Genomic DNA, 24,475 nt, shown 5'->3' with positions numbered 1-24,475 from the left:
GGCATGAGTATACGTAGCATAGCTGATGCCCGACAAGTCCCTAAATCAACTGTAGCCTTTGTCATCAAGAAGTGGAAGGAAAAGGGACACTGCAGCAATGTACCATGAAATTGGATGACCGGGACAGGAGAGTGCTGAAGAGGGAGATTCGGAAAAACAGGACCCGTCCGATGCATTCGATTGCAGAAGAGTTTCAAAGTGCGACCAATTTGACTGTTTCTACCAAGGCACTTCACAAGGAGGCCCATGTGCTTGGTTATCATGGTCGAGCCGCTGCCCACAACCCCCTGATAACAAAAAACAATAAACAGCAAAGACTATGCTGGTGTAAAGAGCGGAGAAACTGTACAGTGGAGCAATGGCGGAAGGTCCTATGGAGCGATGAATCACGCTTCACACTGTTTCGATCAGATGGGAGAGTGTGGGTATGGCGATTACCTGGAGAACGTCTGTTACTCGAGTGTGTAGTGCTCACAGTGAAATTTGGTGCTGGCGGCATCGTGTTCTGGAGTTGTTTCAGCTGGCATGGTGTGGGTCCACTGGTACCAGTGTATGGCCACATGACGTCTGCATCCTACAGATATATTCTCGACAACGAAGAATGTCTCTTCCAGGAGGATAATGTGACTTGTCATATTTCCAGGGCTACCATGGAGTGGTATGCAGAAAATAATGTCACCCGACTGGATTGACCTGCTCAGAACCCTGACCTCAACCCTATCGAACATCTATGGAACGAACTGGAGCGCCGATTGAGGTTGTGATCGCCTCGCCCTTCTACACTTCCAGGGTTGGTGACTGTACTGCAGAAGGAATGGCGGAATATCCCACTTGGTGTACTACACGACCTTGTGGCCAGTTTACCACGACAAGTGGCTGCTATTATCGCTGCCAAAGGCAGACCGACCTTCTATTGATTGCAAGAAAACTGATGGTATCTGCTGACATGTGGTGTCCATTGACTTTCTTCCACATAGTGTACTATATTGCCCATAATGACCAGACACCCCCTGAACTGTAAAGATGATTGCCCATATGTCATCAATACACGTTGTGAGCCACAAGAATGACTCATGAAGTACAGTGAGTGCGCTGTAGATGTCTATATAGCTGCCAGCAGTCAAAATGAGCGCACAATGTGAGCGGAGTGAGGCTGAACATGTTATGATTATTGGCGTCCACCGATTTGGACATTCCATTCATGAGATTTCAGACAAGTTCCAGATACCATGTGCAACGGTCAGTGGTTACATGCATATAGAAAATAAAATGACGTTTCTTTTAGGAATAGTAGCATCGAAATAAGCAAGAAAAAGTCAAAATTTGATTTTAAGTACATTTTTGCTCATACAGACTAATTGGGACCAGACTGGACCTAAGTTGAATGTAGTATTTGAACCAGTTGGTATCAAATTCGAGATCCCTTGATTAGAAGGCCTTAGAGGAGCAAATCATCATTAAGAAAAGTTGCTCTTCATGTTCGGTACACCCCGTGAATGTTTATTGATGTACGCGGACATCATGTATGCACGACCCCCCTCCTTTGGCATGCACACACACACACACATATATGTATGCTTACAGAACATGTGACCCAGGGGGCCATGCCCCCCATCCTAGAGCCATGAAATATTTTGATGCAAACCTACAAAAATAACTTGGATAATTTTTAAGATTTTGCAAGAATTTAGATTTTCTTCTTATATAAATAAATGAGTTGTCTCTGGAGAGATGCAGGCTCCAGAAGTCTGCAGTCTACTGTATTTAGTAATTTTAGTTTTATAACCATTTATGCGAAGCTACTAAATGGTCCAATTTGGTCGGGACAGTTCGCTATATTTACTCCCGGTTTTGACTTTTTTCGAACTGCAGTCTTGATGAGAAAATGTCATATTTTTGTGGTTAATTCACATTCAGACATGTTCTTCATTATAAGGATAATTCCATAGCGTTGGTGGTCATATTCAGGGTACGAATTCCATGGCAGAAGGGGGATCTCCCACCAACGATCTTGTTCTATTAAAATTTTCAGAGGGTAAGAGTTAGTGTTATAACAACAAAGATAAGCAATTAGTTTGGACTTCAAACATACTTTACTAAGAATAACATCATAAACACATACAAAGAAGGAATAACAAAGAATGATGTGTGCGACTGTTGTATACATCTTTTGTTCTTTCTCTCTCTCTCTCTCTCTCTCTCTTTAGGGCTAGTAACAGCATGGGGTAATAACGTACTTCTACAGTCATAGATAAGATTTTAAAATTATATCAAATTGAACTAGTAAGAAATGGAGCCGTAGCTGCGAATGTGGTTGTCATTGTCACCCTAGGCTCCTGGAACATAGAAATTAGACCGACCTGTTATTTCTCCTCCATTTCTCACCTCCTTTTGTCGGGAGTAAAACATAGCACTTACATGTTAATTTAATAGAAAACTAATGTCTTCTTAAGGTTTCTCATGTTTTGTCCCTCCACCTAGTTATCTTTAATTTGCAATCGATTTTGCAGATGTGAACAATAACGCACACTGCTTCAATGAAGATGGTGTGGGATACACAACCAACTGTCCGCCATATTTCTTGAATGCTAAGTTTTCTTTTTATCGAATTCAACGAAAAAGAGTAGTTACATAAAATTTCTACAATGTATTTAAGTATCCCAGCTACATCTAGGTAGGGGGTGCAAATTTGGTGCAGGGGGTGCGTAAATCATTCTCGTCCTGGGTGCTGAAATGTCGAGATACAACTCTGATAAGGAAATATTTCCTTTTGAGAGACCATTAATAGATTTACACCATTATAAAAACAACACAATAAAAGTATGAAAATATAATTATCATTTTTAATAAAAAGCAATAATTAAATAATATCTAAGACTTATTAAAAACATTTCATGTATCTTCTAATTTCTTTATTTTGAACCAGTTGTTAAAGGAATTAATTTGCTAGTTTATAAATGTAGCAAATTAATTTGTTTATATATGTTTATAAATATATATAAATTAATTAATTATTTAATAATTGACATATATTTCATGACATTCATATATATATAACCAAGGTTTCAGGCTTGCCCCCCCCCTCAAAAAAATCCTGGGTAGGGGCCTGATGTGACCCCCTTCCCCCAGAAAAAAATATGAACCTGCCTATGTGGGTGTCGCTGATAAAGTTGCAGTAGTGTTTAAAGAAGTCCACACACAGTCTTAAATAAAATAATACTGAGTCAAATGTATTAGCAATTTTCACCATTAATAATATTTATTTCATTTCATTACGAGGTATACTGAGGCATGAGTTACATGCAGTAATAATCCAGTCCCTGGCCATAAGTCCTGCAGAAATTTTGAGGTGGACGAGTTTTCTCTTTTGATCCTGTTAGGGCATGCCTAAAGAAAGGAAAAAATCTTGGGTAGACATCTGGCATACCGGGCCCATGATTTCTAGGGGCCCATAAATTCAAGATGGCCACCACTTCATGCACCAACAAACTAAATCGATCATAACTTGGTTTTTGACAAGTTTTGTTCAGAATTGAAAAAGGAATAAAAAATATTCTTAGTTTTTTTTCATATCTTGCACTCTTAATAGAGATATACCAAGTGAAAGAATTCTGTACCCTTTTCTGCAAGGATTCTAAGCAACATTTTACACTTTACTTGACATTTCGGCATATAAAAGGCATATGTGATATTTGATGCCTACTATTGTGGCACATGGCCTGTGTGACCTTACACATCAAAGATGGCTAGCTGCCTCTGAAGACATGAACAAAGAAAATCGACCACATCTCCTTATCTCCTTCAGGAGTCATTTTGATTTGTAGGTTCGTTGGGTTTTTGCATGAAGGGAAGATGTGTGTATGAAGGATGCCTTCATTTTGAGGCATGCAATCATAAGTACATTACTAGGTGTTTTGCTGGACAATGTGTCAAGAGAAGGTACATGCCTTCGGGAATTCAAGATTGCCACCATGATTTAGAGTTCGTTTATCAGATTTTTCCAGAGGTAAATAATCTATTAATAAATAGCAAGTGAAAAAAATATTATTATAAGTTTGTAACTACAGTAGTGTCCAAAAGTTAAGCATGACAAAGATATGAGGAAATGTTTTATTGATGAAGTGTCAGAACTGCACAAAACATAGCGAAAATTAACCAGAACGTTACATGAATTAACAATTGTTTTTAGTGTGAAGACAAAAAGTGCAAAAAGAAAATTGAAGATTGCTTCCTTAACGAAAAAAAAAAGTTTGTATGGGGCATGGTCACCCCTAACAGCTACACAACCTTGCTACGACGTACAAGGTGGTTCAAGAGCTCTACGGGCAGCTGGTTCCATTCCCCACAAAGAGCAGTGCGGAGCTCTGGAAAGGTCCTTGGTGGAGGCTGGCAGGCTGCAACTCGTCTTCTTAACGCACTACAGTATTTATTCCTGGAGACCTTGGTGCCCAGTCCATGTGGTGATTTCTTCATCTTCAAGAAAGTCATCCTACAATTTGGCTCGATGCGCACATGTATTATCATCCTTGTAGGTTAAGTCTGGGTTGACTGCACCTCTGAGAAGTCGCACATGTTGTTGGAGTACCTCGTCTCTGTACTTCGGAGCAGTAACAGTACCTCCAGCAAAGAGGTGCAGCTCCGTACGTCCATTTAACATGATGTCTGCCCAAACTAGTATTCCATCACCACCAAACTCATCCCTTTCCACGGATATTCCTGGGATTAAATCGCGCTCGAGGTTCTCTCCAGATGAATGTGTGACGGGAATCATTTTGCACACTGAATGTGGACTGATCTGTGAAGAGCACGTTCCTCCATTCGTTCAGGGTCCAATTTTGATGGTGCCGACTCCACTGTAAATATAAACAGGCTCTTCTGTGCACTGGATCAAGTGGGACACACACTACTGAACGTCTGGCAGAGGGACCAGCTGTGCTGATTCTCCGTTACACAGTTTTGCGAGAGAAACTCTAACCACTGAGTCTGCTGCAATCTCTGAGGACAGTTGTCTTGCAGTTAAAGCCAGATATGTTGTTATGGCATTGTTACTCGTAGACTACTCCGTACTAGCCTACCATGGACATCTGTTTCTTGGAACCATAGCGAAAGCCTGGAAATAACTTCAGGTGTCCTGTGATTCTTCCCTTTAAAAAAATGGTCCAACTGACGTCTTTGTGCCATGTTCTTACCATACAGTGCACACTTTACCAAGAGATTGTCCTCCGATCACAATGAGCGTTCGATACAGAATGAGACAACTCTTAGTCTGATAACTATGTTTTGTTTGTCTTTCAATCAAGGGCCTATTTGATAGCACTACACTTGCCTGTTCACATAAGGTGAGTCACACTCCTTGAGGTAAATATTTACGGAGATCGTGCAACTCTTCTCCCTTCCATATTTTTAGTTTTGGACACTTAGCCTTGTCATCCTCATTTTCTTCTTTTTTCCATGAACAGCCTATTTGGCTGAGTAGATTTGGATGTGCCTTTTCTTCTTCTATTTCACTCCAAAGCTTGGAAGTAACCTTTTCTGATAAAAGGTGTGACAGTCATTTTGGTTGGAGCCAGACGTGAGCCTTGAACATCTCTTTATGCGAACAGCTACCATCGTAGTTCGTCAAAATCTTTGATTTTGGTATTAGGCACTACTTAGATGAATTTCTTAAGAATCCTATCATCATGTTTGGGGTATTTGGGGTGAGACACTCAAACGTCAATTTCCTTTGTACACCCTGGACTGCATTTTGCAGACTAACAATTCTCTGGAGTCTAGACTCATGTCTGTCCATGTGTGTTTGTGATTGTCCTCTCGTATCTTTCATCTTATCATTATTCATTCTCACCTTTGAAATTATCCAAAAGTGGCAGAAAGAAAAGTAAAATTAATAAATCAATTCATTCATTCATTTATTCTGTCATCTTCATGTTCATCGAATCCAGGAGAACCAAGATTTGCAAGCTATTGATTTGAAGCACATCATCTTCTGCTCCATCAAATATGTTCAACAATCCTTGCTTTCCTTCTTTGCAAGTACTCCTTTATCTACACAACCTGGGTTATCATTAATAGGTAGTGAACGCTGCCACCAAAGTGACCCCTCACACCTTTCATCAGAATGCTTACTTCCAAGTTTTGGAGTAAAATGAAAGCAGAAAAGGCACATTCATATCTACCCAACCCAATAGGCTGTTGATGGTATAAAAAAAAAGAAGAAAATGAGGATGACAAGAAGATCATTCCTGCCATATTCACACTACCTACAACTCCATAGTATATTACAGTTGACATGTTGGGGTTGCAGAAAGAGGAAATGTTCATGCATGTGCCGAGATCAGTCCCTGTGATGTACTGAACTGTGTCCTCAGGCCTGCCGTCAGCCCCCCCCCCCTTGACATTAGGTAAACTATTTTGCATAATTTGTTTGCAGTCAAGAGTGAAAATGCAGACAGCTCACAACTTTTAAGGATAAATCCACAGAACATGAACAGTAGCTATTACATTCGCTCATTTTATTTATGAGCAAGTATTTAGAATAATCTCTACACTTCAGAAAGTAGGGGAGCTTCTTTATCTATACCTTCACTGTCCCTGTTGCAACCTCCCGTTCAGACAGAAATCTGTGAGTTTGATGTCATTATGTAAATTCCATCCGCATCTGCGTCAAAGGTCAACAGCTCCCAAGTTTTGGGAACGAAGGAGAGTAATTGCTTCCGCCGGGGGTGGAATATACTGTAGGCACTGTGACTGAATATTGTGCATTTTTTTGTGTGTGATATAAATATCTGTATAATCTAAAGTAGTATGGAGTGTGTAAGGGATGATCAGTGTGTCAATTAACACTTCAAACGATGTTTTAAAAGATTTAGAAAAATGTAGTATTTGTGTGATGTTTATCAATTTTATATAACTTAATGAGCCCCCCCCCCTCACATACATAACTTACCTTCATTTAATACTGTTAAATTTTTGGAAAATGGACTTGGTTTACAAAGCCCTCTGGAGATCAATTCTAGCTACGGGCCTGTGTGTCCTTGTAATGGAGATGAAGCGAAGTGTGGAAACAATGACTTACAAGACAGAAATCAGATCAAAATGACGAGGAATCAGTACTGTACTGATGATATGATGTTTCCCAAATGATTACAACTACTCTCAATCTTGATAGCTGGTGAGCTGATTAAATTTCAAAAGACATTGTGGTAGTCACAGGTAGAATAGAATAGAATAGAATGGTCTTTATTTAAGCAGGCGTGTTTCGGCCCATGGGCCGTTCTTACAACCAACCCTTGTCAAAGGTACAATAAATGAATAAAAACAAAAAGAAAGAAAAAAAAACCACACAATGATCATGATAATACAATAAAGATAATATAAAGATTATACAATGATAAAATAATACATTGAATAGATTAGTATATATTCAATGTATTATTTTATCATTGTATAATCTTTATATTATCTTTATTGTATTATCATGATGTTATTACATCTTTACCACAGGAGTTAAAATAATAATAATTATTATTATTATTATTTTCACTTATATATTAACAGAAAATGCCTCTGAAAAAATCTGATAAACGAACTCCAAATCAGGATATGGACAGTATTTTATGCTCAGAAGCTCCATGGCGGCCATCTTGGATTCCCGACGCCACGTACCTTCTCTTGACACATTGTCCAGCAAAACACCTAGTAATATACTTATGATTGCATGCCTCAAAATGAAGGCATCATCCATACACACATCTTCCCTTCATGCAAAAACCCAACAAACCTACAAACTAGTGATGGGCATTAGTCGACTAATATTAGTCGATTATTAAAACCATCGAAAAAATTATCGACTAATGAAAATTAGTCGACTGAAAAAATTAGTCGAATTAGTCGTTCGACTAATATTAGTCGAATTAGTCGTTCGACTAATATTATTCGAATTAGTCGTTCGACTAATATTAGTCGGATTAGTCGTTCGACTAATATTAGTCGGAAACATTTCGACTGATTTCAGTCGGGAACATTCCGACTAATATTAGTCGAAATGACCGAACATGTCTCATTTCCAGACGAACAATCGACTACTTGAGCAGAGGGCTTATTGTCAAGAAGGGAAGCAAAGCAGGTAGGTATTTCTTGGAAAGGTATGCGAGGTATCTATCAGTGAGATTGATTTGTTCCGTTACTTTAGATTTTAATGTAGCATCTCTATAATTGTATGTCTAACTGTAATACTACTATAGTAAAGTTATCGGTCACATCTGACACTCCAACAAACAACATTTCGCATCTTTTCTTTGTTCCAATTAGGATTTGCCCCCCCCCCCCCACCCAAGACACATGATAATTCCCGTCTATGGGCCTGCCTATGTCTTCTTTACGTCTTTATTTGAAGCCGGAACCTTGATGGTGACTGACATCGTGAGTACACAACTCAACGTTTCGGGCCACAGAGACTGTTCTCAATGTTCTCTTGCGTGACCTTGTAATGAAGAGATCCCGGGTCTATTCTCTGTGCGCCTACACACACACACACACACACACACACACACACACACACACACACACACACATATATATATATGTGTGTGTGTGTGTGTGTGTGTGTGTGTGTGTGTAAACATTCGTTTATAAACAGTCCAATTTAGCCTGGCTCAGCTCAGCACAAGAGTGGAGGAATTTGAAAATAATAAGAAAAATATATAGTTCCACTTTGACTAATATTTGTCGTTAACGACTGATTCGACTAATATTAGTCGAAAGACTAATTCGACTAATATTAGTCGAACGACTAATTCGACTAATATTAGTCAAACGACTAATATTAGTCGAACGACTAATTAGTCGAAAAAATTAGTCGACTACTTTTTCGACTAATATTAGTCGAAAAAGTAGTCGACTAATTTTTTCGACTAATTAGTCGATATTTTGTTTCGACTAACGACTAATTAGTCGATGGTGGAAATTAGTCGATGGTGCCCATCACTACTACAAACCAAAATGACTCCTGAAGGAGATAAGGAGACGTGGTCGATTTTCTTTGTAATGTCTTCAGGGGCAGCCATATTTGATGTATAACGTCACACAGGCCATGTGCCACAAAAGTAGGCATCAACAAAATATCACAGGCAGTAATTTTTTGCCTTTTATATGCTGGAATGTCAAGTAAAATGTAAAATATTGCTTAGAATCCTTGCAGAAAAGGGTACGGAATTCTTTCACTTGGTATATCTCTATAAGAGTGCAAGATATGAAAAAAAACTAAGAATATTCTTTGTTCCTTTTTCAATTCTGAACAAACTATGTCTATGAAAGATTGTTAACTATCTCTCTATCTATCTATCTCTCTTTATCTCTCACTCTCCCTCTCTCTCTCCCTCTCCTTCTCTCTTTCTCTCTCTCTCTCTCTCTCTCTCTCTCTCTTGATACTTGTCAAAAAACAATTTTAAAGGAGTTATGATCGATTTCGTTTGTTGGAGCGTGAAGCAGTGGCCATCTCGAATTTATGGGCCCCTAGAAAACTTGGGTCCAGTACGCCAGATGTCTACCAAAGATTTTTTTTCCTTTCTTTAGGCATGCCATAACAGAACAGGATCAAAAGAGAAAACTCGTCCAAACTCAAATTTTCTGCATGACTTATTGCCAGGGGCTGGACTATAAGTGCCTTTGCAGGAAATTTTGTATGTGTGTGGTTGTGCTACCATGCACTGAATTGTTTCATATTAGTACCATATGGGAAGAAAATATTAGAGTAGATTTGGAAGAGATTGTAAAGATAATGAAGATTAAGATTGGATTGTGCTTGCCCAAGATAGGAAAAAATGGAAGACTTGTGTTGCTGCGGTGATGAACCTTCGGGTTCCTCAATGCCAATGTGAATGAGTTAGTTACTTAGTCTGTTAGTGAGATAATAAAGGAACATCTGCGTATACCCCGTCCCCTACCGCTAAATCCGCCAATGGCTCAACGTCATACAGATTTGGCAGCGAAGAAAAGCAATCATTGCTGTGATGCTGCAGTCGCAGGAATACATAAACTTCCCGATTGGGCCAGTAGATGGCAGTATATTCCGATACATATGCAGTACTTTCCTCCTTAATCAGCCGCTAGATGGAAGGGGTGTCTGTAAGTTGCCAATGATAAATAGCCGCAGAATTATTAGTAGTTTAGGGAAAATGTACTGGATCAAAGCAAGATTATTTAATATTAAATAGAGGAATATTATTTGGTTGCTTTGAAAATTACGCTCCCAGTTAATAATATACGTTTGCAATTGGAAACGAAATGTTTTCCTCTTCGTAGCTCACAAATACTACATTTTGTATTTTATTATAATAGACCAGCCAGCCAATGAAGAGGCAGGGGGGGGGGGCTGAATTTTGGTCAGTTGCTACTTGTTAGATCACTAATAGGAGTGCAAAATCCAAAAAACCTCCGGTGCTTCCCCTTCAGCGCTCCCGCAAGCATCAAATTCGCACTCTCAGTTCCTAGTAGTCATAAGCTGTTCATAATGTTTTTTTTAGTCTAAAAGCTCATGGGATTGGCTACAAAAAAAAAAGAATTTGTTTAATTTTTCGCTAATGTTAGTGGTTTTGCCGTGATTTAAAAAAACAACCTTGAAAATATAATTTTTCGAGTACCTTTAAGACTTCTGAATATTGATTGATTTGGTGTTTTAGCCCACTTTATGCACAGTTAGGCTAATCGGGACTGGACCTACAGTCTCAAGTGGGATCCGAACCACTATGTGCCTCCACCGGGTATCGAACCGGGACCCCTTGATTACAAGGCGACGACGCTACCACTGCGCCATCGGGGAGGCCCGTAACTTTTGAATAAATGAAAGTTGTAGCTTAATTTATAACCTTTTAAAACTATATAAGTTTTAATGTAGTTTAATTAAAGATAAGCCATAAAATGTGTACCAATAAGTGTGCCTCGTAGCGACGGTCTTTATCACAGCCCAGCAGCAAAGTCCTGCATAATTGACTTTTTGATAAAAGTAAGAGACATGGTAGAATTAAATAGTATAACATTTAAGATGTTTTCAGTCGAGTAGCCAATTGCTATCTGCGTGCGGACGGCCGCCATCTTGAAGAGAGCGCCATATTGGATATTTTTATTTTATTTCATACATCTCGAGAACGGTGGCACCTTTCAACGTCCGGTTTTCTCAGAAATGCTCCAAATAGTGAAAGCGTTCATAAGTCAATAAAGCTAATTTTTAAAAATAAAGAATGGCAAAACTCACTATTTGTAACATTTTATCAGAAATTCTTAATAAATCTCGAACCAAACAATAGTATTTTATATATTGCAAGGTTATGAAATGTTTGTTAGAGAACTTTTTTAATGTTTTTAAATACTAGCTACTTTTTTATATTTGTAAAGTTACAGAAATACAATTTAATTTACAAACAACTCAGTTTGATTTTTTTAAAAAAGGAAATCATTAAAATTTATACAATATTAAATTGCTTTATTATTTGCAAAAATCACATCCTCATTGTAATTGGTGATACGAAAATAAATCTTTATTGACGGTATATTATGCACACTTCTTTCTCGTTGGCTAAATGTGTGAATGTAATGTGTAATTCATCTGGAAAATGTCGCCATTTATATATTTTAGTCTCGTACATAGTAATCAGAAGTGCAACCTCAAGACTTATTAACTTATCGTGCTAATATAACCAAAATATAGAATGCGAAACGAGACAGGAACAATATAAGCATGGCAAACTAAACAAAGAGAAACATACATTTAGTGGCTGGTTTAAAATAACAGCATCCGTAATACACACGGGCTAATAGGGAATGTACAGTGAGATGCACAAGTATTGATCGGCAAATTGTCCATGAGCATTTTCATTAATTTTTCTCTTCCATCCAACGTGTTTTTAAGGAATTGATTTTTACGTATGCTGGTGCAGAGGTTGTCAGAAGCTTGTTTGAATTCTTGAACCTATCGCTGGGTAAAACAAAGAGCATGAGATGTTTATGGACAACTTACTTGGTAATACTTATGCATCCCACTGTACCTATAATTTTGGCATATCCTTCCCTGCCAAAAACCTAAGTACATCATTCGATCTCATCTCATTGTATCATGTAACTTTCTCTCATGATTTATCATTATTATTACTGGCAGACCTTGAAACACGGATGCTTGCTTCTCAATCCTCGAAATTAACGCATATATACGTATACTGCAAAGTGCGAATAGAATTTTTGTTTTTACGCCTATGAAAGTTTTCAAGACGCCACATTTGGTGCCTAGACTCTGTACTTTTGACAACTAGACGGAGACTGCGTTCGACAGGCACTATTTGTTATTTTTATTTTACGTGTTTGTTGATCATATTTAGAGCTCAGACTTTTTATAACATTTTACATTTTGAAATGACGTAATGAAATATTTAGTAAAATATGTACGTAAAATGGCTCAAATATATAATTTGAAAAAGTGTAATTTTTATTGCAGATTCCCACTCACGTGTTTATTTGTACACAACAAATTGCACATACCAAACACTGTATGGATACGATTAAGTAACGATTAAGTTATATTTAACAACTTTCGACAACGTATTGCTAATTTTTATAAACATTAAGCTTTTTGATTTCATGATTTCAGGCAGCTTTTGTGACAAAGTTGCTAACTGCTTAGTATTTGTATTCACAGCCTGAAGAAGGCTGTGTGTGTAATAAATTGCAAATGCTATTAATTGTATTTTTTATAAAGTTTAATCACTACCAGAGTGAAAAATAACGTTTCATAATTGGAACATTCTGTTCTAATTGATGTATAATTTGGCTACTAAGTTTTTAGTTTGGCGACTAAGTTTTAAATTTTTGCAACTAGGTTTAATTCATTAGTATCCAAATGGCGCCTAAATTTCAAAGTCCACTTTCAAACACTTGTATTGCACACACATTGACAATGACAGCACAGGGAAAGACACAATGATAGAGGGAAAATAAAATGAAATAGAGACGGGCGGGAGAGGTTTAGATAAAGGTACAAGAGAAATATAAACACAATAACTTTTAGAAACTGCAGAAAGGAAATACCTCGACAAAGAGGGAGAACATGAGAAAAGGGGAGACGAGATGGAAAGAGATATAGACCAGACACATTTGCTAAAAACTGATAACATGATATATGAGGACGCGTGTAACTTTTCAAGCCCCCTCGTATGCAACATTCCAAAGGGGTATGTATATATGTAGTTTAAAGGATAAGGTTGAGAAATACCGGTCTAACCTAACCTCTCGAAGTGATCGTATTGATAAGTGCCATATGGACGAAACATACATACCGAAGACGAAAGTACTAACCACGCGCACTTCACAACAGGCTTCACTTAACTTTCAAGTGCACTCACTTAGCGAGGCTAATTAGTATCCGTGAGAAAGCTTGTTTTTTTGTCTGGTGCTGGACAAACCGACAGGGCATCATCCTAAATTTTGACGTTCCCCACCCTCTTGCCCTCCCCCTTCTCACTTCGTGGTAGCGGCATAGCCTTTGATGTTTTGGCGTTGTAAAGTTTTTCCACGCCACGTCGAACGTAAAGAAGATATAGAGGGGGTTGCTTTGTCCGTGAATCACGTGATGAAATAGGAGCCAAAATCCCTATTACTCCGTGTTGCTTCTGTTAGTGAAAGGTTTTTTTCAAGGTTAGAGAACTGGAGAGGTTGCTGGTGCCCCGAAATTACTGGTCCAAGAAAATAAAGACATCACCTTGACTGGACAGCTGGTGGCTGAAGTGGGGCGAGAGCCTCAGTGGGATAAAGTTGATCGCACCGTAAAGCTTTTCGACCAGTCTGTTGCGCACACCAAGAGCGCAGTAAGCATGGACTTTTAGACATTTCTATACGGGGTGATCAAGAGTTGATACAAAATTTAACATTAGAAGCAATGACAAAAATCAAATAGCAATTATTATGTGAACCGATAATAAACTATTGTTTTATTGTCGATTTATTATAATATTTTAATATCTCTTCAAGAAAATGTTTGAGAGTGGGGGTCGATTTTAGGCCTGGACTTTACGTCGCGTGATTTCTCACATTGAAATCATATTTTTTGAATATTGAAAATTGGAATCCCTTGTGTAAGTAGTAGTAGGAAATATGAAGTTATGATCTGGTACTTGATTGATTGATGTGGTGTTTTTTAAGTCCACTTTATGCACAGTAAGACTAATCGGGACTGGACCTACAGTTTAAAGTGGGATCCGAACCACTATGTGCCTCCACCGGGTATCGAACCTGGTACCCCTTGATTAAACGCGACGATCTGGTTCTTACATTTTACATTCAATTTTTCGAACTGACTCAACGCATCCTTTAGTTATTCTGCTGGAAATCTAAAGATTAGACTTCATTTCTATGAAATGACTATGGAAGCTTATTGCTTCTTTATTTTTTTTTCAAATTTAAAATGAACATAAGGGCTCGAAAAATCCCGGTCGCCAGGTCGCCACGGCGACTAAAAATTTCAGCCTGGCGACTGTGATCTTATGCTGTAATATGTACGAAATTTTGATGATTCTAAGTTCAAATTGCTGTATTGCGTAAGTTAGCAAATGTTTTTTTTTAAAAAAATCAACGTTGTGAACATTCCAGTGTGTCATTAATAATTTCGTACTCTTTGTCCCCGAACACCCCATTTCCTGTTTTCTCGAATGATTTAGCGATGTTTTGAATACCGTGATACTCAGCTTCTTATACAGTGTGTTTCAAAAGTTGCACACCCCAAATTTTGAAAACGTATATCATGAAAACCGTAAGAGATATTTACACCGGGTTTTCTGCATTATAAAGTCTCATCCATTGAGATATTGTGCAATGCTTAAAATTGTCAGTTTTCTCCATACAGAAAATTTAGATAAATTAATAAATAATAACTGGCGGAAGGCAGGGTTAATTTTTTTCCAGAAATGCACTTTTGAATGAGAAAAATACGTAAGAAATTATCGAAGGGACATAATTAGATGTCTAATGACTGATGCCATGTCAATCTGCCATTTGCGACCAATATTGATCATGTGCAACATTTGATGGATTTTTTATTGGCGATTTTATGGGTTGAATGAAAAAGTGCCATTTTTGGGACATATATGGCAATGCTAGCAGGTCGAAATATTGTCAACAGACGCACGCCACGTGTGCCTAAGTATTGGCTGTACATTTACGTGAAAAGTCATAAACCAAGATTTTGTTCTGGAATTGGACTCTTGAGAGAATCCTAGTCTGCCTCTGGTTAAACTGAATACTCTTCGCTCACTTTCGACGCTACTATGCCTGTTCTTTTAATTGATTCAGCATGGCGTATTCTTTGGAGCAGCGCATGTGCATTGCTGAAGAGTATTTTACTACTCATTCTTACACTCATGTGCAAGAGGTTTTCCAAGAAATATCCCCTGCTTCTGCTGTACATCACAAAGCAACTGTTTTACGACTAGTCAAACACCAACAAATGATCCCACAAATTGTTAACAGTTGGTATTATTATTGAAGATTAGACACACACAGGAGATGTGCTACGTAGAAATTTTCAACGAAAAATGCAGGCTCGACCAGGACTTGAACCTGGGTCTCTGGCATACCGTACGATTTCTCCAACCACTGAACTACTGAGCCGGCCTGGGCTCGCCTGATTTTTCGCTGTCGCTGTTTTACCTGCGTGGAATCTTCTCTGCCAGTGCTACCGCAACGGGATCTGTTGACTTTGAAACACAGTAGACGTCGACATTGCCTGGTTCCTTGCAGCGTAGAGATGTTAATGCATTTTTCGCAGAAAATTTCTACGTAGTACATTTCCTGTGTGTGCCTCCTCATCTTCAATAATTAACATCTCTACGCTGGGAGGAACCAGACAATGTCGAAGTCTACTGTATTTCAAAGGCAACAGATCCCGTTGCGGTAGCACTGGCAGAGAAGATTCCACGCAGGTAAAACAGGGACAGTGAAAAATCAGGCGAGGCCAGGCCGGCTCAGTAGCTCAGTGGTTATAGCAATGGCACGGTATATCAGAGACCTGGTCGAACCTGCATTTTTCGCTGAAAATTTCTACATTGGCATATATTGTTGAAAATCAATTCTCAGATGTTTACAGCAAATTAACAATATTTTTTAATGTAATTGCTTTTATTTGGATACATACTAACATAAATGTATTAACCCAGTGATAGTGTACATGATTAGTTTAGTGCAGAAAACCTGGTGTAAATACCTCTTACGGTTTTCATGATATACATTTTCAAAGTTTGGGTTGTGCGACTTTTGAAACACACTGTAGGATGCACAATTGCTAGTAGGTAGTTTCCTGGCGCCTGATTTTCAGAGCTGGCGCCTAGCTTTGAAGAAATTTTTTCGAGCACTGAACATAACAATTTTCCAGGAAGGGAGAGGGTCAGCTGAACCGTTCGATCGGACCTCCTCTCGCGACGCCCAGCGTATAGTAAGGTAACGAAACATGAATAAGGTGTTTCAAATTTCGATAGATGTTACCACAGTAGATTCATTTTATTAAATCTAAGGACAACTTCCATGGAAGTCCCCTAGTCGACCTCTGTCCCTCCTCCCAGCGACCAAGAAAAACTGAATGAATGTATGTTGTGCAATTTTTGTATGGGGTAGGAGTGGTTACAAAATCTAGATGATTGATATTCGGATATCTGATATCCAGGAAGGAAATCGTTCGATATTGGGCCATCCCTAATATAGAGGTATGTAAATGCCACTCCCCTCATGTGCGTCGGCAGGGGAGGCTCCCCCCCCCCCCCCGCGGAAATTTGTATAGTTTATTTCAAGTCAGAAAAATTCAGAGAGCAAATTATTTTTGTAGTTAATAACAGAAATAAAGTTAAGTTAATTATTCGAACAGAATAACGAAAAAAAATGCATTAAATCGAAAATATTTAGTATAAAATGCAAGAACCAATTTTTGTTTTCATATTCTACCATTAAAATCAAAGAATATATGGTTTCACAGGTTTCCAAAATTCCAAAAATTAGTGTTTTATCTCGGTAGGCACACAACATAAGCACTATTGATAAATTATTATCTTATCGTTTTTGCTTTTCTTGAACGAGGAGTGTAAAAGTTAATAACAAAATAGAATAACTATGCATTTCAGTACTCTAACTGTATGAGATGTTAAACAAAATAAAGGAAGAAAACAGTTGTGCTGGACGCTCACTCATTTGCTGGAGTGAGAAGAAGTCTCCAAAGGATATAATAATAATAATATTTTTCCCATTAGTTTATAATAGTTATGGTTGTGTAATAATAGTCAAACATGATGATAATAATAGTTATTATTTTTATTTCTACTATTCAAGTTCTATGAATATCCTGCCCCCTACAAAAAATTCTGGTGTCGCCCATGCCCCCCCCCTCCCCAAAGGAGATATTGCTGTTTTTTCTCTGCATTCCCACCCATTAGTGGCGTACACACACACAACACGTGCTTGCGTGCATGTGTATTTTCCTTTCTCTCGTTCTCTTCCGTTTTTCTTTCCCGCTTGATTTTTATTCGTCTCGCTATTGTTTCTTAACGTTGTAATTGCATTTACACTTATTAACGGACACATGGTCGTTCTGTTGCAACCAGGTCGGGCGGAAACAAATTAGAATTCCCACCCTGACTTGGACAAGAACAAATTTAACTGTCTGAAGCTATGTACTTATATAGCATGTTGTACCTATTCAGAAACACTTTTTTGTTTATATTTAAAAGAGTAGTAATTGTCGCTAAATTGATAGTACACACGGAATGAAATACATATAAGCAATCTTTATAACATATAATGCAGAATACAGTACTCAAGAAGAAAATTTGATACTCTCGTTTTATTTCAATTTATTATATACATGGACAAATAACAGATTTTGACAAATCATCAATATACTTTTGACACTTTTTCCCTTTAGACTGACGTTTAATGTTAAAAACAATGTAAGGCATAGTTCATTTCCACAATATAATTAAAATCAGTACGTTTACTGAGTTCTGTTGATTTTATCTTGAGGTGTTACACTTAACAAGACAATGTACTAGTTATATTGATTTCCGTGTATAAGTTATACATTATTTGGACTTTAGAAAGTTGCTGTATGCACAATTATATATTACGATAGAATGATGTTTTATTTTTAAAAAGATGTGCAGGAGTTTACTGTAGTAAAATCTGTGCAATGCAGCACTTTTTATTCAGGAGACCTCTTAATGAAATTCCAATGTATCCTAAGTTTCTATTTGAGACTTGAGAATGAATGTTTACATTCCACGTTCTCTTACAGTAGTTTAACATTTCGACTTTATTTGATTCTTTCCAAATTTCATGTTTGCATTTAGATGTAATTGAATATTAATTAATAACTAATTGAAAGAGGACAAAGGATGCTCGTAAGACAAGGAAGTTGGAAAGAGATGGGTGTTGGGAATATTTACAGTTTGGATTTATTATAATGTAGAACGTCCTCAACACCCCCTAAAATTGTTTGCAAAGGCTCTATTTCTTTTAAACGTAACGTAGGCATTTCATTAAACCAATGTGTTTCTGACGAGAGTTAATTTCAATATAATTGTGAATCTCCAGGCTGCTTATAAATGAACTCTGCATCAACTTCATGCCGTCATTCTGTGTAGGCTAATATGGTTTATTTGGGGCTTGTTATTAACATTTAGTTGTAATTGAATATTACAAGTACTAAATTTACACTTACTCCCCCAGATTGAAAATTATGGATAGACCCCTGGTTATTCTTGTTAATTAGTAAATAATTACCAATAAAAATAATCAACACAAAGAAATATTATCGATATCCGAAGAGGTAAGCCCATATAATGAGAGAGAAGATGAGAACAGTTAGACCCTTCAGTTCGCAATTAGTTTGTGGTCGCTATTGTTCGCGATCGCAATTGTCCGTTTACATCTATCATGTTGAATTCTTTGCGCGACCGTTCCTTTCGTGCTTAATTCATTGCTAAATACATGCATGTTAATAACAAGCCCCAAATAAACCATATTAGCCTACACAGAATGACGTCATGAAGTTGATGCAGAGTTCATTTATAAGCAGCCTGGAGACTCACAATTATATTGAAATTAACTCTCGTCACATTGGTTTAATGAAATGCCTATGTTACGTTTAAAAGAAATGGACGTACAGTTAAAAGAGAGTTACAACCGATTGGATTTCTAGTTTCGCAGGTGCTTCTGCTGACAGGAAGACGGATGTCGGTTTATCTGATCGGAGGGAGGAGGAACAATTGTCAAAGTTAGGATGGGGAATTTCCACACTCGATTAGAAAAGGAATCGTACATTTTGCACACACAATGAATGCATTAGTTGGTGGATCGAAAAAAAATAACTCGTACTTGTTTCATTACTTGCTTAAGTAATGGTCCTGTAGCGATACCGCCAATGCTCAAATAAAACAAAATATACATCTCTAGGAAGAGGGGGGAGGCGGGTAAGAACTTCCAATATTCACACCTCGATGCTTTTCTAGTGTTATTACCTGTATCGGCTTTTGCCTATTCGCACAGTCGCAAAACCAAAAGTTCTAGTAGCATATTGCGACCGCTAAGATGCGTATCGTATTTTCAGTATTTGTATTTCGTATTTTTGTAACATAGCGTCGATTTTCTGCTTCTTTTGGCTAATCGCGACGATGAGAATGGCTGATGATTAGATGATATAAATGAAGGGACGCTTACAAAGAACACCTTTTCCCACCCTGGGACTCGAACCCGGAAAGTTCGGTAACACATTCGGCCACCGAGCCTGGGATCATTAATGTCGAACACAGTTATGCATACATGCGATAATTGGTCTAGTATTGTGAGGCACGTAGCCAGGAGGAAGGCTCGGGTGGATGAAGTCTCCCCAGAAATCCTACAAATGTTTAGTTAGTTTCCAAACCTGCCGCTTTTTGCAATTGCTACAAAGCTGCAGCGCGGCTGCTGATAAGGGATGCCCCCAAATTGAAATTCTGCCCCCTCAATATTTCAAATATAATTCAAATGCATCGAGTGTGATTATCGTTTTTCCATTTATACTTTGGTTATTTACCTTGCTTTTTTACTTTGTAGATGAATCTCGACGACGAGGCAAGGATGAATGATGAATTAGTTGGGGCATACACATCCGTGCCATATCGAGGATTCGAGTCTCGCGTTAAGCTAACAACTTTACCCTGGTAATCAAAGGGTTCCGGGTTGGATACATTCGAAGGTCAAGTCCCGAGAAAATAAACTTATCTGACAAATATTTTTGGGTTACCATTCCATTACAGAGGTAAACCTATTACAGCTTCTCCTTTTTGAAATGTTCTTATGTATGTAGTACATAACCCTCTTTGCACCCTTCCGAAAACAAAACACATTCGGTGACTTTGTTCCTACTGTTCCCAATCGGTTGCAGATCTCGTTGTGGTGATTTATGAAGCTTTTCTTTTGTTTTTCCCATGTGAGGTGAAGGAACAAAAGAGGAGCCAAAAGAGGAGAAAAGAAAACAACCATAAAACTATTGCTTACAAGACAACAACGTTACTACTACACCATTGGAGAATCATATAATTATCCTAATATTGCAGTTAAGTAATTATTTGAAATAAATATGTTCAACATATTCATATATTGTATGCAAGTGAATATACAGTTGCAATTTTAATTAAATTCAATAATACAAATAATAATGTATTTCACATATTTGTATAATAACGATACTATTGTCACTAGATTGTTTTCTTTCTAATTTTCTTCTCTTATAGTGTAATGCAACTGAAATGTATCCATTATTATGTGTAGCTATGCTTATTGTAATAGGAGCAGTAGTTGTGTTACACCCAGTGGCGGCGATTTAGTTCCAAATCGGGGGGGGGGGGGCAAGGTGCCAAAACTGGAGGGGCAAGGGCAGTTTCTTTCCCTTGGTAGATAAGGTTTAGCATAGTGCGGGGGCAAAAGCAGGGTGCGAAATCCCCGGAGGGGGACAGGGGGGAATTCCCCCCACTGACTATCTTGTCCTGAAATTTCCTCCCCACCAAACTTTTCCGAGTGAGGGAGAGTTTTTTGTTATAGCTAACAACACACATAAACGATTAGTTTGGAAGTCGAATATACTTTACTGGGATAATATCGAAACCATAAACAAAGAACGGACGACAAGGAGCCTCATCTCTAAGGATACTGAACCCAGCAATCCCCAGAACATAGAAATTAGTCCGACTTGTTATTTCTTCTCCATTTCTCATTGTCTCTCGTCAGCTACCGCAAAGTATATAAATATATTAATAAAACACGTAATAGTATTTAGATGTGAATTTTATGTTGGAAACCATTATCTTCTTAATGTCTCTTAATATTTGCCCCCCACCCTTAATCACGCAAATCACTGTTCATAGCATTAGTAGTATATTAAAATCTTCAATTTGCAATCGAATTTTGAATGAAGGGCAGAGTATAATGTAATATGTAGTATATTTTATAATATAATGTCATTATTTAATAATTGACACATATTTCATGACATTATACAGGGTGTCATTTTAATGGCGCCCACGGACCACAGATTCGTATAGAGGACATCAATACAAACAACTTTTCCCAGTAACATTTTCCTCGTTGGTGAGTCGATTCGACGCTACAGCCGTTCAAAAAAGACCGTTTTGCCGCCTGGATGCTGGCAACCCAACACAACATTTTATCGTACCTGTGACGTCATATCCTGCAGCGAAACAGCGCACGGCAGAGTTGCAAGGAACACACAAATTTTGTGAAAAATGACAAACTACCAACCACAAACCACATTATTAGCTGTAAAACGAAGCGAGAAACGCGTCCAGCAGACCGAACATCATAGCCTACCAGCCAGAAGATTAGCAGTCATCTCAGGGGAAGGGGGAAGTGAACGACCGATAAGAGAAATGGTAAAAAAACGTATTCAAAATGAAATGTCAATGTCGGATTTTGTCTCAGACTACATCTAAAATATCAACAACAATAAATTTTATTGGACTTACAGCTTACACGTGGCTGTTTACGCCCAACTACATGTCAAATATTTGCAAATCTCGTTGAAAGGTTGATATCTACAGGTTTGTGTCCAGATGCCTTATGCTACTTTTGTGCTGATAACGGAAGTATCCGAGGTTCACGTTGTTACATTACGGCTAAAACAAGTACAACCACAGTAATAATCTAATGATGAATCAGTAGCGAATATACTGACCTGTTCACATTTGCAAACTATTACATGTGTATCCGGTGCATAGATAAACACATAGTCGTCTTAGAGCTTGTATTACTACTACTTATATCTCTGTATTTTCAACCTTTTTTTACCACTTGCCTCATAATGCTCTGAATATACATTATATTATCTGTTGCTTACCTTTGGAATTTTGAGTTCCTTCATTTCTATTTTGTCATCTGTTCAGTGTGTCACAGACAACTAGTATCAGAAGGACGAAGTGGATAGACTAAATTGTAGATGCCAACTTGGTAACTAGATTTGCAAATATTTGACGTGTAAGCTGAGACAAATTTCGATATGACCACTTTCACTTGAATTCTATTTTCTTTCTACTATTTTTCGTATCGTTTGTTTACTTCCTGTTGGGTTACAGAACGTATTTTCTCGTTTTGTGTACGGTACATAATGTGGCTGATTGTAGCTATGTCATTTTTCACAGAGTATTTGTGTTCCTGGCAACCCTGGAACGCATCGCTTCACGACGGGATATGGCGTCACAAATGCAATCAAATGTTGTGTGTGGTTGCCAGCATTCAGGCGGCAAAACAGGCTTTTTTGAACGACTGTAGCGTCGAAACGGCGCACCAACGAGAAAAATGTTACTGAAAAAAGTTGTTTGTTTTGATGTCCTCTATACGTTTCCGTGGTCCGTGGGCGCCATTAAAATGACACCCTGTATACATACATACATACATACTATGTATGTGTTTGTGTGTGCCTGCTCCTTCCCACCCACCAATCTGTAGTGATTTCGCACCCTGGGCAAAAGTGGTAAAAAGTGGGGGGGAGCAACTGCCCCTCTCGCACCCCCTAATTGCCGCCACTGGTTACAGCTGATAGATAAACTCTATTCAAACAAAATATTATACGTTTCATTGTTTCAACAGAATTCACGCAATCTAAGAACTGTAAAAGTACATCGACATCGTGTTGTCAGCAACGTTGTTATTTCAACTTTTTTTTTAAACATCCGTGTACCTGTCTCAGTCTTATAATCTTCAAGATGAAAAAAAAAGAAAGCAGCTTGGTTTAAAAGAAAATAAAGTAAAAACCTTCGAAGTTCTTTGTAGACGTTCTCAAACGATTGATCATTCCTTTGAAGCTTATCTTCCGAGCTGCATTCTACATCTTGAATTCGTTATAACATTCAAGCTGTGAACAAATCGGAATACTGGGATTTTTTCTTCTTTTCTTATGCCCCGAAGGAGGCGTTAGCTCCGCCCTCTGATCTTCACCCTGCTAACAATAGAGGGAGAAGAGATGCAGTGATGAATGGTTTGTGGCTGAGTAAAGCGGAACGCAAATCAAGGTGAGATAAAGTTGAGCATGAACATAGGTGATGACGGTGCCAGAGCACTGTTGTTCAAGACCAACCGTCGAAGAAAACACATTAATATGAAAGAAAATATGGAAGTTTGAAATGAAGAGCGCATAGGAAATGAACTTTGAGGTGATTTATTATTCATTCATAGTTTTTCCTTGAGGCATTGAAATTATTTTCCAGTTTGTGTATGGTTCTTTTGTGAGGCTTGTTAACAGTGGTGATCGCATCCCGTTTCGCCTAATGGCTTATCAGTACCTATCAATCACATCTGACAGCTGTCCGCCATTTTAGGCGATATGGAATACTATCCCATTTTACCTAATCCCATTTCGCCTAAGCCGGTTGGAAGAGAAATGTTGCAAGTGAGAGAAATTTTGACGATGACCAACGTAAACACCCAACAATTCCGAACATGTGTCGATGTGCTAATGTTTGTAATTACAAACAGTCACGTGAGCCAAATAGTCAGGTGTTGCTCCTAAAAAGGAGCACTGTCACACAATGCAGCGGCTGGACCTTTTTGACGTATAAGACTAGTAACATCTAACCTCTCCTTTTTTCTATTGACTTAACCGATCGCTTGATCAAATATGTGACATGAAGGGGAGCTAAGAATGAATTAACATAACAAAACGGCAACATATTTCTGTTGAGAGACAAGAGGTGCGTTTATTGAAGATATCAACAGTACATTAGTACGCCACCCGAGTCCATTACAAAGCAGTTCTTTGTAAACATCTGATCAGAAATTATGAAATCGGCAGTGTTGAAACATTGAGAAATTATAAAGCAAAACTATTTTTAAACGAATATAAAAGTATGCAACAAACTTATTGTAAATATTCTGTGCAAAACTCAGATCCGATCGAGTGGGATAC

The sequence above is a fragment of the Lepisma saccharinum genome, chromosome 1 (assembly GCF_977018435.1).
Source record: "Lepisma saccharinum chromosome 1, izLepSacc3.1, whole genome shotgun sequence".
NCBI lineage: Eukaryota > Metazoa > Arthropoda > Insecta > Zygentoma > Lepismatidae > Lepisma > Lepisma saccharinum.
The sequence above is the reverse complement of the archived record's forward strand: the minus strand, read 5'-3'. Positions refer to the sequence as shown.